We start from the raw sequence: 15,333 nt of genomic DNA, 5'->3' as shown, positions 1-15,333 counted from the left end.
GTAAGGAGTCTACTTTCCTAAGGCTTTGTTTCCTGGAGTCTCAAAACAAAAGGCTACGGTGTCATTTTCTTCCTGCTGCCCTGAGTGATGTTAAAGCCACAAACAGTTGATCACAGGATCCTACAGAGCAAAACGATTGTCGCAAATGTGTCAAACCTGGAATATGTCTCCACAAGGGATAGTGCTCCATCATGTCTGGTTTAAGCTTGAATCCATATTAAGGCAGAAAATTAAATTTTTTATTCATGGAATTCTTCCTAGTAGGTTATGCCTTTTGACAGACAAATAATCTTATTTTATCCCCTTCTATACAACAATTGATCTACAAATAAGGAGGTATCCAATGTTTAGCATAGTTTACACTCTTTGGCACAACTTTCCAGTAACCATTTTTGCCAATTTTCCTGTGGGGAGTTGGGTTTTGGTCGCACTGATTGACTCTTTTTGTCTCAGTAGGTACATCTGCAGTGTATTTAAAGCAAAGGTCCAAGACCAGCCTCAGGTTCAGATCTCCCTTCAAATCCTGTGCTCACATGAGAAAACTCAGACTTGGGCTACACCTTTGCACTGGCTCGAACACGGAGCTACTCGCACGGTCAATGGGCTGAGCGTAGCATCTCTCGTCAGACAGCCACGTGCCGGGCAGCAAGGTCACATCCTCGTGGGTCTCCTTCCAGAAGGGGACCTGCATTGCCTGACACGGAGGCACCAGGAGCTGCTGAGTGGCGGAGCGTGGAGGCACGCAAGAGTCAGGGATTATGTCAGGCTTTAGCTCACTGCCCGGCCCTGGCTTTTAGGGAAGCAGCGTAGGTACGGCCAGTCTCAGTATCTCCTTTTCCCCGCTGCCCTAATAAATTGAATAGCATAGCTATACTGTTGCAATGCAGCATCAACATGCAGAAAGTACTGCCTGCGATCCCAAAGCGCTACAGATTGCTCAGTACTGCATATGGGAGCGTATAGCATAGCGGTTTACACCGTGGGACATATACCTGCTGGACTGGAGCCGGGGTTGTGCTTCACTTTGGACAGAACAAGCTGGTATCCGTCTGCTCTCGCCCATGCAGACAGAGCCCAGGACTGCGATATCGTGTCTCTCCGGTGGGGCTGCAGGAGGAGGCAGCTGCTTCCACTCCTTGCTCAGCCACCGACAGGGAAGCAGAGAAGCCTTTGAAATTACTAGTGCCAGAACCGCTAACAAGAGCTATTAAAATTCTTGCCAAAGATGTTTTTTTCATGCTGCATGTTTAACAGAAGGGAGGGGAACAAAGAGGACACGAAAAAATGAAAGAAGTTGGGTCATTCTTTTCCTTCCAAGAAACAGTGAAAGGGATTATTTCTCAGGTTGTTCAGCAGTTCAGGATTGTATCATTTAAACTAAACTGTTTCTAAATCCATATAAACTAGGGTCAACTCTTATATGAACAGTCTTAGGTTTTTTTTTTTTTTAATTAGACAAATTAAGGCAGACAGATACAAAACCAACTAGAACATGAAGTGAGCAAGAGCTGCTAAGTGCATCTTCTGATGGTTCATTTTTTATTTTATTTTTGCTTTGATGAAGTTGGGCTCCATTTTGCAAAGGTGTTATAGTAAAGAAGGCACAATGTTAGTAAATCTGCTGACTCCGTAGAAACAGTTTTTTCATTCTGGTGATAACTACCTTTTTTTTTTTTTTTTTCCTTCTGTAGTGAATTTATCAGAGGGAAAAATAGCCTAACCTGCTTTTTATTGGCTATCAAAAAAATTATTGTCTTCCAAAAAATAACATTGGGTAGTATTGTTTAGCTGAGGCAGTACCAAGGTAGGACACAAGAGAGACCTCTTCTACTCCTCTGCTGTGTGCCTGTGAAACAAGTCATATCATCTCTTCATTCCTTAGTTTACCCAGTAGCCTAATTTGTAAAGTGTTTGAAAATGTATTGATGAAATACCTCCATTTTGTCTTTGCTGTGAGATTCCACTGAAGACAACCAGGTTGGACAAATGTCACTGGTGGAAAAATTTGCTTGCCATACACTTAAAGAAAAAAGATCAGTGCCGATATGCAGATAAAAAAGAGTACAGTCTATCTTTCAAATCTCAGGCTGAGATTGTAATTTTCACAGCTGGGAAACCCAAACACACACATTTGCCTTGAAAACTAATGAGACAAACCCAGGGATTGCTCTCGTGCTATTCATAGTACTGTTTCTCACAGTAAAAGCATATTTTGGGCCATAGGACATGACAAATTATACCTACCTCATGTTATAATAGGCAGGAAACCCCCAAATATTATATGAATACACAGAGTGGTACAAGATGCTATCACACATCTTAGTCCCAGAAGCTAAAAAAAGTACTGTTGTTCTCCACTGTGTCCTTTGTTTCACCTATATTTAACATCAGCTCTGATTTCTCACTTCTACGACGGTGAATGAAAATACATTGCTAGCTCGACCTTAGGCAACGAAGACTTTAAGAAAACCTTTGCACTTTCATCCTACAGACTCCATCCAGCTGACACAGGTGCTCAGCTTTAGGCTGCTCCTTCCTCTCCAACCTCTCACAAACAGTTCTCCAGGGGTTCATTCCTGCCTCTCTCCATGGAACATTGAAGGTGCAAACCTGGAGCCGGCCGGGGCAGAGCAGGTGGGTCAGTGCTGGTGCGGGACCAGGACCCAGCCTCCCCACACAGCCGGGATGGGCTTCTGCCGGAGGGTGCGGGGCTCCCAGCGGGGACGCACACCCCATCGCCTCGGGACCTGAGAGCTGGGGGGTCCTGGTGGTGGGAGGAAGAGCGTGAAGCAGGCTTAAGCGGGGGCTCTTCCCATTTCTCTCTTTTCCGGAAGGAATGTCTCTGTCCCCTTATTTCTACTGCCCCTAAAAGACCCACTCCCAATGAGCTGAAACTCTTCGCCACCACCATCTCCCTGTGGCACATATTTACTTATGGTTCTCCAAGCAATCTCCTCAGCTCCCTGCCTACATCCATCAAAGGATTACACCCTCTACCTATTCCCACCGTAGTGCTGCTTCTGAGTCCCAAGCTGGAAGTTCTCAGCAGTGACACTGCTGGTGCCGAGTGGTGGGATGTGCCGGCGGGGGCAACATTTTGATGTAGCCAAAGCTGCGCGAGCTCTTGTCAACTCATTTGAGCCCTCGTGATGGTTTCAATAAGCAAGGTAAAGCTCTGGTGCCCCTGTGAGCTCAGTGTTTCTCCAGCGGCTGAGCTGGTTGCAGTTTCACAGGCTGCGTACACCAGCATCGCTGGGGGACTCACCCTGTCCCCCTCCATCCTCCTCTCCGTGTCCTGAGCCTCTAATTCCCACAGCCACGCTGGCTTCCCTGAGCCCAGCACAAACATCCGTGTGGCCAAACAATGAATCAGATGGCGGGGGGGGGGGGAACTGATCCAGACCAAATTCAAAGTGTGATTTTGGGATACGGCTGAGCTGACCCAAGCGGCTGCTGCACGGCTATTCCTGACTCTCCTTGTCCGAGGCACACAGTCCATCCTCTTTTGCTGGGCTGGCATGTCTCTAGGCGAAGGGACCTAGACTAGCAGGAAAATATTCCTCTTGTTATTTTAGTAGTTACTTTGCTGCCAGATGAACTCCCTGAACCGGCACGCCACAAGATCAGCAAAGCTTTCTGTGCTGGTGCAAGGGAGCAGTGGGATGGGAAGCTGGGAAAAAGCAAGATCTCTCCCTGCGGCAGCAGCTGGTGATGGAGTTCATCAGCACGCTAAAAATTGCACCCCACGCCCAGCCACCACACACGATCCTTAACCTTACTGTGCAGCATCCTTCTCCTCGCCTACACCACACGGCCCCAGTGGAAAGGGGGGGTGCGGTGCAGGAGTGAGCAGGTGGGGACGGGAGAGAGGGGCTGCTTCTCCCGGGGGCTCTCTTAGTTACACCAGCAGACATGTTTGTGAAGCAATGGGCTCAGAAATCACTCAGAAGCGCAGCACTACTGAGTATTTCTAGTTGAGAATTTTTCTCTGATTATTTTTTTTTTCTTGGAAAGTGTTAGATTGCTGAGCACTGGACTGTTCTCTATAATATGAAATGATGAGGGTTTAATTATTAATATGTGCTGGTTTGTACTTTTCTTTTATAGGAGACATAGCTGCTTTTTGGCAATCAAAATAACTGTTCTTTTAAGTAGTTCATTTATAGTAACAAAGCCTAAAAATCTGGAACAAAAATTTCCAAAAAGCCTGGTCCAATCTTTGTTGTTTTTTTTTTCTTTCAAGTTGATCCCTCTCCCCCCCAGGTTTTCATCTTTCATCCTGATTAAGGCTAGGAAAAGCCTCACAGATTCTCTTCCAGACATGAAAATTGCTTCCTATGCATCCCTGGCTCCGAAGCAACATTAGCAATAGCTGGTGTCTCCTTGTACTGTGACCCCCTGTGCCAGGGTGGGCTATGCTGGAAGCAACCACCAGTGAAGGGAGCAGAAGGAGCACGAGCTACAGTTTGGAAGCACCAGAGCCCCTGCAAGGTTGCCTACAACCTTCACCGCATCTCGGAGAATACAAGTATTCTGCGACCTGAATCCCCAGACAATTTTTTTAGCAGGAGCCACCCCCCACTGGGAGAATTATGAAAAGGAAAATCCGTGAGCAAGAACTTAAAGAAATGTATTTATCCCTTGTTTAAAAAAGATGAAGTGCTGCAGGGAAGCGTTGGTCTCTGGTGGGCACTTCCTAGCTGCGGCAAGTTTTCTTCGTAGTTAGGTAGTTGGCAATAGATCATCTACTGCTGTAATAACATGACTCTGAAGTATGATCCCTGATGCTAGCTTGGAGTTCATAGAAGAAAATCCTTACTTAGTTATTACTGCACTCTCCATATGTCTTAAACATGGCTGAGAACTACCTTTGCAGGTACAGGTCTCCTGGCAAGACAGCAATACTTGCTATTCCTTGTGCTCATGAGGAAGGGGCCGTTTATATAAAAGCTGATCACCATCAAAAGTAGGTAGAGAATTATTTCCATATAGTTGGGGCTAGTTGTTTGAGAAATCAGTGGGGTATTTCAAACCATATTTGAATTTCCTACTGCTTAAAATCAGACTGGAACTTCATTGGAAAAATACTTAGCTAGTATGACAGACCAGATAAGGTAAGAGGTATTTTTTTTATCTCTGACGTAAATTATTTTACAGTGCCTTACATGGGCATCACCTCCAAGGTGGTGGAGTGAAGGAAAATGTTCCTTTTTGTAGTAGCTGAAGACTGGGAAGTTGAGGCAAATTAAAGATTTGCCGGAGTGCCTGTCAGGGGCACAGGCACACACAATGGAAGAAAGCTTAAGGAGCTATTATATAAAGGAGCGAAAGGCTGTAAATACTATGTAATCAGGTTTTTCACTTTTATGGCTCTACACATCTCTCCATTCCTTGGACACAAGACTGCATTATTTAAAGACAAGTGCTGGACAAGATCATAAAGCTCCAAGTGCTTTTCAGTTGCCCTACATTCCCTGACTGATATTAAAACCAAACCAAAACAAAAAAACAAAACCCAAACAAGAGACAGAAGAAAAAAGCTTGCTAAACATGAAGTGTAGCCTTAGACTAGCCCATCAAGTACTGAATTATGATTGGCATGTCATAGTAATTATTTTTTTAAATAGGAAAAGCATGTTTGATAGGCTAGACTTGTGTTAGAGAGTGCTAATAAACACTAATAGCCTAAGTCATGCGGGCACATGGGTGGACATCTCTCCCGATCAGACCCAGAACTGCTTTAACATACTATTCAGAAAGAAACTATGGAAAGGGAGGCACACATGGCTGAAGCACTTCTGGCCACCTTTCAGGGTTTATCCACTGAATATCAGCATTGGTACAGCTCACTGTCAGCACTTGACGTGCTGCATTTGCAGGCAGAGAACAGAATTGGGAATGCAGCAACATCATGAACCACAAGAAAGTTGATGCTAACCCACAGGATATGAATTTTCAGACCCAGAAAGGTGAATGCCTGTGCTGTTTGTTAATGACCTCCTCGCAAACTAAAGCACACCTTCACTTGCCTCTTCCCACAAACTTCTGAATAAGTAAAAATTAGGATTTGTGAGTGGGTAAAATTTCCTCATTTCATTCATTCCTGTTCCTGAGCACTGTTGGTCAAAAACAATAGCTACAGTATTTGGAAAACCCAAATAAAACAGTGTTTCAATCTCAGTAAAATTAATTTCTTTTGTCCTTCTTGATAATGCAAAGTATTGAAAAGGAAGGTGCAGTTGCAAGGCACAGGATAAATCTTCACTATGCAACAGGAGGAAAAAATAAGATCTACACCTTCCTTCACTCAGTCTGAGTATCTCCTGGCATTTTAGCTCTTCATGAGGTAGACCTTCTCATCCATTTTCACTGCTCAGTGTAACAAATTAGTGAAAAGGAGACTCTCCCCTTTGGTTGTAGCTGGATCCTGTGTCCTCACCGAGCTGCCACTGCCCTCTTTTCCTTCCCCTGCTGCCTGCGGTACAAGCAGTGCACAAAACAGCCACAGCCAAATGTCCACTAAAACCTCTTCACTTTGGATAACCTGGCAACTGCTTAAAAGTGGAATATACAGGTGGAAACAGCTGACACAGCCACACTCATAGAAAATCGGGTTATAGACATTCAGGGTAGGATTCACTGGCCATCTCAGCTTGCCCAGGTCCCATAAGGTCATTTTATAGATAGCAGAGAGAGCAGGCATTACACCTAACCTAGCTAGGCAGCTGCATTACTGAGGTCACTCATCCTCTGAGGGTTCCTACTCCTTTTTGTTAAAGGAGCTTTGGGGGGACTAGTGCAGGAATTTGGCGCTATGCTAGATGCCCAGCTTAGGGCAGCTGAATCCATAAGAGTTCATAGCAAGTCTTCTCCAAATTCCCCTCAGATCACAAATATCTTTAATATCTGGTACCAAGCTTTAAGTCTACAGTAAAAGACTGAAAACACAGCTATAATGAGCCATGGACAAAAGAAAGAAAGCTCAAGAACATCGGAAGTGGTCTAGATTCCTACAATAAAAGGGCTTGTGTTAAAAAGAAAACTTACAGAAGTTCTTAAAACATTGTCCAAGCTCCCATGCTATGGTCAAAAACACCCTCCAGTGGTCCCTGCCAGTCTCACCTGCAGGAAAACTCTTTCGGTGCCCACGTGGGGAACAGCTTCACCTGTGGTAAGATACACTGCAGGCATTCAGCAGACAATAATCTGAAATCCTTTCGTATCAGCACACACCTCCTGATGTATGTCCTCTCTGTCTGAAGGGTCTGGACTGGCTTACGGCCGATGCTGGTGCTCCAACGCTGGGAGAGAAATGGGCCAAGTCAAAGCAGAGATGCTGGCCAGCTGAGAGTGGCTACAAGAGCTTCATGATGTGGCCCTGCTCTGTCAGGTGCCTGGAAACATGAAAGGTATTTCATACTTCAACACATTTCAATGTATTTTGACAGTGGTGTGGTCTTCTAGTCTTTACCTGCATTTTATAACATATAAACACAGTTTGTTCTGGTTTAGGAGGAAACATGCGCAACCCACCAGCAAGAGCCATATAGAAACGTAAGTCTGAACAGTATTCAGCAAGCTAACTTTGGACTTACTTCAGGTGACTGAAATAAAGACATACTGGCCATTCTCTGCACCACTCCTGCCTTGGCCAGTTGTTTCTGTGGGGAAAGGACCAGGGTTTGCAACACAGAGCATCACACGCACTCCACTCGCTTTCCTGAGACCCTGCCATCTGCACGACAGATTTCATTGTGAGTAGCTACACTTTGTGGCATATGCATGCCTGCCACGAGGATTAAGCCTAAATACAAGAGGAGTATAAATTCCCTGTCTCAGGGACGGTCCCTCATTCCTGTTGGTAGTGAACCGTTGTTATAAAGAAGGCCTCTCTGTCTTTCTGAAAAGAGGATGTTTTGCCTTTGAACTGCACCATCTGTGCCTGTATGTGTGCAAGATATTTCCAGATGAATTTCCTACAGCTTTTTTTTCTTTCAGGTTTCAGGAGATGCAGGAGCCCAACCTACCGGCATGTCTTTCTCTGTCTCTTCTGCTACTTCAGTGACACACGCAATACACTAGGCTACACTCCCCATGCACTCGGCATGTCATTCTTCACCAGTTTAAAGTCTACCATGGGCCATTCCTACCACAGGCCAGATATTTAACAGTGCTCAGTAGTGATAGTAAGTCCTGAAAAGCTACCCCGTAATGACTTGCAAGTTTGTCTTGGCAAGTAGAGCTCTGTTTTATTGCTTATGACAAAGGATTCCCTAAAGCTGGACATATAATAGGTTCCCAATTCCTCCTTCTGCTTAAATTTCTTATATGTTCTATGTAGCTTGTGGTATTAAAGCAGTTATGCTAAATTTTTGTTCTGTTTTAATAGGGAATGTCTCAGAGTACTGAGTGACTCAGCTAATGTGGCTTTTGAAAAAGTACTGCCACAGCAAGACACTTGGAGATATGGGGATTTCTGCGTTTCCTTCCCCTCCCACCCACTTTCTCATTGTTTGTAATTTCTCTGGCAGATGAGCTGAAAATCAAAATTGTACTGCTGGAGGGAATATACTGTACATCTGTTTCCAAGTTCAGGAATTATTGAGATCATATTGTTTGTGGATCTGCAAAGACATTCCCTTGTTCTAACAAAGACTAATGCCAGTTCTGTCTTGTTCCTGCCGTATGTAGTTATATTATTGCTGTTTATATTTCCCTTATTACTTTTGAAAATTATTGCACTTCATCTTGATCATCAAATTGGTATGACACACAACACCATGTAGCTGCTTAATTATGCATGTGAGTGTTCAGTTTATCAAAATTATACCTTTCATGTGCAAGTCTCTAGTAAGGCAATGACTCCCATGTAGTTGTCTTGTGAGACACATCCCTGCGTGACTTTGCAGCTACCTGCACAACATTCACATCATAGTGTGCAACAGCATGCCACCATGAAATGCGACAAGAAAATAGGAAAATACTGTTATTATGCCAAGCTGGCATTGCCTACTGTAAAATTTGTAGCAGCCGCATTTCCCCAACAAAGCACAGGACTTGCCTTCTCAAAATTAGCCTCATCAAGGAGACCAGAACAGAGGAAAGAGCCCTTAGGTGCACTTCCAACCATCGCACAGCTACTGTTCTTTGTCTGCAGCTTTGTTGCCTTCAGTGTCACACTTATGCTATGACACTAGGATAGAGGAAAAATGTTCCCCTTCATCAAGCTCAAGAGGAATTAATTCTCCAGTGCAATGACCCAGCACTCTGAGTCCAGACCAAATTGAACTGGCCTCCATATCAAAAATCATCCCAGATGACACTCCTGGTGGTTTCAGCACACAGCTATTGATTGAATACTCCCTTTACTCCAGAAGTTGGCTCTACGGATATGGCAGGACAGTGCATAGAGCTAACACTGCCAGAGTCTGTTCTGTAGGTACCGTGAGGAGAGATTGAGTCATTCTGTCCAATTGTTCTCCCCATCTTTCAACACTATCTGGTCCAAATATAAAGAAGCACCTACGTGATTTCAGTGTTTTGATTCTCCTATATCTTTTGTAGATTGGCGGATTACTTGTCAGCTAGCACTGTCTCCTTTGATTTCCGTATTAGATAAGTATTCTCTTGGACAAGGAATGTTATGCTACTTAAACTATGCTTCTGCAAAGAAGACCTAAATGATTTGCTTGTTTGGCTCATTAGCTTGTCCTTGCTGTTGAGAAAGGACAGTACTGCTTATGAGTTAAATGTCCAGTTCAGCTGATGAAGAATGCCAAAGAGATTAGCATGGCCTCATCTCCATTTTGTCCACACTTCATATGAAACTTCCTTGCAGATTAAGAATTATATAAAATGCTTAAATCACTGCAGAACTGTTTCGGTATGCTCGCCTGTGGGCAGTAAGATATAATACTGCAAATAGCAGACAGGCAGAACAAAGATCTAGAATATGGCAAAGATAAGCAGGATAATGACACAATGATGAGCAAAGCAGCAGGACAAGAGGCTGTGGACCAATTTGGGAAGTAAGTTACAGGGAGGTAAAAAGTCATTACGAATATGTAATTTTCCAACAGAGAAGTGTCTAAGGACCAGATTAAGGACACTTCCCAAAACACTGATAAGTTTATTTTAGTGAATTATGGTGTAAGATAGTCAGTTTTCCCATAACCGTTATCTGCTTTTCTATGTGCAATGACAGGTAGCACACTAACACATGAAAGAAACTCCACATATGAGGTGAGTTCCAATGTTCAGCGGATCTTAGCTGTGGACCTCCCCTTCTTTTCAAAGCTGGGCCACTTCCCATCCTGACAAGGTATATTGCGATGGTGCCTGCCAAGGACTCACATTTTACCTTTAAAACCCCTTAATTTTACGTTACCCAGAATTCCTTACTTTCTAATAGCTGCAACTTTTTTTTTTTTTTAAGTAAGTAGACTAGCTGTGTATTCATTCCCCTTTTAATAGAATTTTCTCTTCAGTAGGGACATTACATTTAATAACCTAAATTCTGTTCAGTTACGTCAATATAAATATGTCACTCTTTCAAAATACGTGTTTCCCACTCTTAACATACAGTTGAATCTGTTTGTAGTTACTTCTGGGTTTGAATTATTTTAATGGTAGCTTTGGTGTCCTTAGTTTTAGGAAATTAGCATATTAGATGGATTATTCTTGGCCTTTGTATAGAATCCTTTCCCATTAAATACAGAAAAGCAGGATTCAGTACTAACCTTATTACTTAGACCATGAAAGCAGATTGGAAACATGATTGCTGCTTCCTTTTATTCCTACAAACAAGAAAATCTGTCCAATTGCTAGAATGGATTTATAGTGATTCATAATGGACTAATCGTTCATACAACCCTCCCAATTAACAATATTACACCAGGGATTAATTTGCCTTGTGACATTTAGGACACATGTTGCACTTACCAAGGGTATATTTGGGTACCCATTAATGTAACCTGACAATCATATCTGTGATTAGCTGAAAGTCTTTCAGTGAAAATCCACCAGTACCCATTATGACTTCTGTAGAAAACAATCATAAAAAAAATATACTCTGGACAGTTGCTACCTTCAGTATTTTACATATTAGCTGCACTAGTGTTTGATATCATAAAACGTCCTTAGTCATAAAATATTGCCATTTGCAAATACTTCTGTTCATCAAAGAAGAGTGTGTGGAGTGTTTATACAAGACTGCACCCTTTAAAGCCCTGATCCTGCAAATGCTTGACTTCGATGACACTTGAATGTGGCTATTACTCATGTTTCTAAGGTTAAGCATATTCATGTCCACTGGATCACTCCTTAGCTCCTAAGCATCTCAAAGCAGGAACACTGCCTAGAGATGAGTATGCCTCTGGGAGTAAATTTTCATTGATGTGCTTCCATGCACAGTGTATAAAGAATCAATGATGTATGTATTTCTTTTATTTAATGAAAATAAATCCATCCTGTGTCCTCAGCGAGACTAGTTTATCACCAGTACCTCACAGCTAAATGAGTCACAAGTCAGCTAAGGCCAGTCCTGCCTCCTCAGACCTCACCTCTATATCCCATGCTGGTTTCTACCCACAGAAAATACAGCCTTTAACAGCACCTCATCAGGACTTACTTAGTGGTGAACATGATTACAAACTCAAATCTATGTTTTTTATCTATTTCGGGTAAATTACATCCTATTTTTGTAGGGTCATGGTGGGATGGACCTCAAACAGAGAGGTTTGAATTAAACTACTGTGGCAGTGGATGACCCAATGAGTACAGGGCTTGGAAGGATCAAGGCTGTAAAAAACATTAGTCACGTATCATTATTAAATATTGTTGCAGAAGAGCTTACCTAGAGTTCATTCCTGCTAATTCAGCAAAAGAGAAGAATAACTGCAGTTTATTATTCTTCACACAGGCATTTACCATTTCTGAGCAACTGCAAAACAGGAGAGGACTGGGACTGCAGCACGTGAGCAGCGGAGCAAGAAATACACAGGTTCAGACAATCACAATGTTTTCACTCGTAAAAGAAATGCTTGTATCTACCCAAATACACTGTTGAAATCAGCAGCCAGGGTCTCAAAATTAAAGTTGTAGAACCGGGTTCTTTGTTTACGAGAGAAAAAAGCCCCCACACCACAACCTCCTGCATGGCACTGCACGCACACACATGCAGGCACACACTCCTGCAATGCCCATTTTATTGCCAGTGCCAGCTCTGCATCTCCCTCACGGCTGGAGAACGGAACCAGAGGCTTCAAAGCACAACCCAGCTGAATTTTGCGTGCACGCGCGCGCACACACACCCCCCCCCCCAGAGAAATGTCAAAGGTATGGCTCAGAAATAGCTCTTGGGACACAGCTAATTCATCCCAAAGCTCGGTGCTGCGAGGGTCACCCCACCAGCACCGCCGTGGGGAGGATGCCCCGCTCTCGGGAAGGCCTCATCCAGCCCCAAAACCCCTTTGGCTTCTCTGCTGCTGGAAGCATCCCCGCTGCTGCCCACCCCACCCGCAGGCATCCATCCTGCGCTCCATCCCTCACCCCAGACACCCCCCGGCCGCTGCGGTGCCCTCCCATCAGCAGATATCCATGGCAACCGGCCTCCAGCCCCGGGAGGAGGCAGCCGAGCCGGATTGAAAGTCTCCCTTCTGCTCCTGCCTCCACTGCGTGCGGCAAACGGGCAGGCGAGAGGTTTCCCTGGCTCCCTCGGGTTGGGATGTGCATTTCTGCTTCCCTTTGTTCCCTTCTTTCGAGCCATCACCGTCACGCTCGCCGCGGACACCCTCGCGCTGCTGACGTTGCTCGCTTAACAAAGATGCTGTCCGCCGGCGGTCCTCTCGCACCCTACCGAAATTAGCGCTCGGTAGGCGAGCCTCGTAAATTACTGACAAACACAGAGGCTCTGGCCGTGCCAAGGCTTTTGTTGCGCCGCCCTCAGAAACCAGGCGGCCGCATAATAAATAGATTCTTATAACACAATTAAATTGGGGGATCAAATAACTGTAATCATTATAAAGCAGTTGTTGATGTCACAGATATTTAGACAGGGTAACAGATTGAACATCGCTTCCTCTCTCTTTGCCAGCGGAGCCCCAGCAGCTGATTTGCACGCCGTGGCCCCGTGGCACGGCAGCTGAGCCCTCGGCGAATTTGCAGCAAACCTGTCGGCTGTGGACTCTCGGTCCACAGACATGCAGATACAAGCCTTTGCACCGATTTCTGTTAATTTGCGGTATCAGCAGCCCCAGACCAATCTAGGCTGCCAAAGAATTTTGAAGTCTGTTCGGGCAGTGTTTCCATCCTCACTTGTGGGCTAATGGTTTTGGATATCCAGTTAAATCTGAGTTGCAGTTTGGCTTCACGTTCCTTGAATGAAACACTTCTTGTTTCACTCCGGGGTGCTTCTTGCCAGATCCTTGGAAGGAAGGACGACAGTGGAGTTTGATGGGAGCATAGCACCCGCACATAGTCCTGCCTCACTGAGGCTGCAGCAGTTCAGAGGCTGATGCTGAACCTCTGTGCTGCATCCAGGTTGCCTCTGACTGCTGTGTTACCCTAAAGGGAGGCTGAGACAGGCATCATACCTTATTTTTTCCGTGGAGAGACCAGTGTCAAATGCCTCTGGAGCTACATTCCCAAGAATCTGCCTTTCCTTTGGCCAGTGCATACAAAACCCTGTACAGCTCTGCAGTCTTACAAAGGTCTTTCAGGATTGGTCACCGAATACATAGTCCATTAAAATGCCTTAGAATGTACCTATGAAACATCTGTGGTAAATGCAAGTTTTAAGAAAAAAACCCCCATTCATTACTATTTTACATATTAAAACTTGTCTGCCCGCCCCACCCCCCAAATACACAGACAATTAAGATCTGCAATCTGAAGAACCTCTTTATACCCCTTTTTAAAAACCAGATTCTGACGATTGTAGCAGGTGACCTCCTGTTATCTGGGACTGCTGAATGGTGAGGGTGGTGGAAGTGCTTCAGGTGACTGATTGACATAAATGGCTAAGATGGCACCAACATCTTCTTCAGCTGCGCTGTGAAAATAGCAACCTATAGCAACATCAGAAACCTGTGTTTTCCCCAGACAGATGCAGTGGATGGGCCACATATGTAGCCTATTAATACAGAGAGATGATATATACAGGCTTTCTGCCTCATCCTTCTAAAAAGGTTATTAACTGTCTTACTTACATCTAAGGGGAGAGATTGGCCAGAGCTGCCATATGTTCCTGTCAGATTTTTCATACTAGCACTGCAAATTAGGGCTTTGGGGAGTTAGCAAAAAATAAAGATAGGTGGTACTGAGCCGGGAGAAGGGAAATGTTGAATGCCATATTTGCATAGGGTTTAACAAAAATGGGATCAGAGTGAAATTCATTCCTGTTGCAGAGGGCTAGCTTGAGTCCCATGAAACACCCCATTAAACCCCGATGGCTCCACAGCTAAAGTAGATCCTTTGTACAGAAAAAATAGCCCCGTTAAAAAAGAGCAGTCTGGCTTGGATGTCCACAGCATTTCCAACTGACTCCAAAAGGATACAATGAAGTGTCAGCATACACTAATACCACCTCAAGTACATAAGACACAGCTATCACTAGAACCTGGAAGGGGAGATAAAGATATCGTAAGCAATTTTCCCCTACACAGGAACAGCCATTATTGGTCAGCAATACAAGGGCTATAGAAGTGATGAATTTCTGCACTACAAGTCCAGTTACAAGGATCCTCCACTTTTGTGTGATTTGTTCGCTGCATGTTCATATGTTCACAAAAACAACATTATCAGGCCTTATTCTTTCCTGTTGGTTATTAATTTATGATATCGTACATGTCGCATCTTGTAAGAAGTCTGGGCATCTCAGAGGCTGCCGCAATGTACAATTCCTGCATGAAAAAAAGGGGGCGAAGGACTTTTGCCAAGATCCCACCACACCTGCCCCAGCCTGTTCCCACACTAGAGTAAGGCACGTGCTGCTTCGGTCAAAAGAAGGTTTCTACTGAATCGAAATGCCTTACCATATTTCACCCCCTCTCCCCATTTAGCCTGATGACTTTGCTTCAGCTCTGTTTTGGCTCCCCACTGCCTGCACTGGTTCACTGCTCGCTCCCGCCTGTGCTTGCGGTCTTAGCTCCAGTGCTCTGAAGCACCAGGCTCAACCTGTCTGAGTGCATTGATTGCCCTGATGAAGCCGTAATAACTGCCTAGAGATGACTTCTGAAGGGAAGAAATGCAGAAGAGATGAAATAATCAATTCTGGTAAGAGTAGGATTCACATCATGAGTGTCCTGAAATTTGACAAGCCTTAAAAAAGAGCAC

The sequence above is a fragment of the Aquila chrysaetos genome, chromosome 14 (assembly GCF_900496995.4).
Source record: "Aquila chrysaetos chrysaetos chromosome 14, bAquChr1.4, whole genome shotgun sequence".
Lineage (NCBI taxonomy): Eukaryota > Metazoa > Chordata > Aves > Accipitriformes > Accipitridae > Aquila > Aquila chrysaetos.
This window is presented reverse-complemented; position numbering follows the sequence as displayed.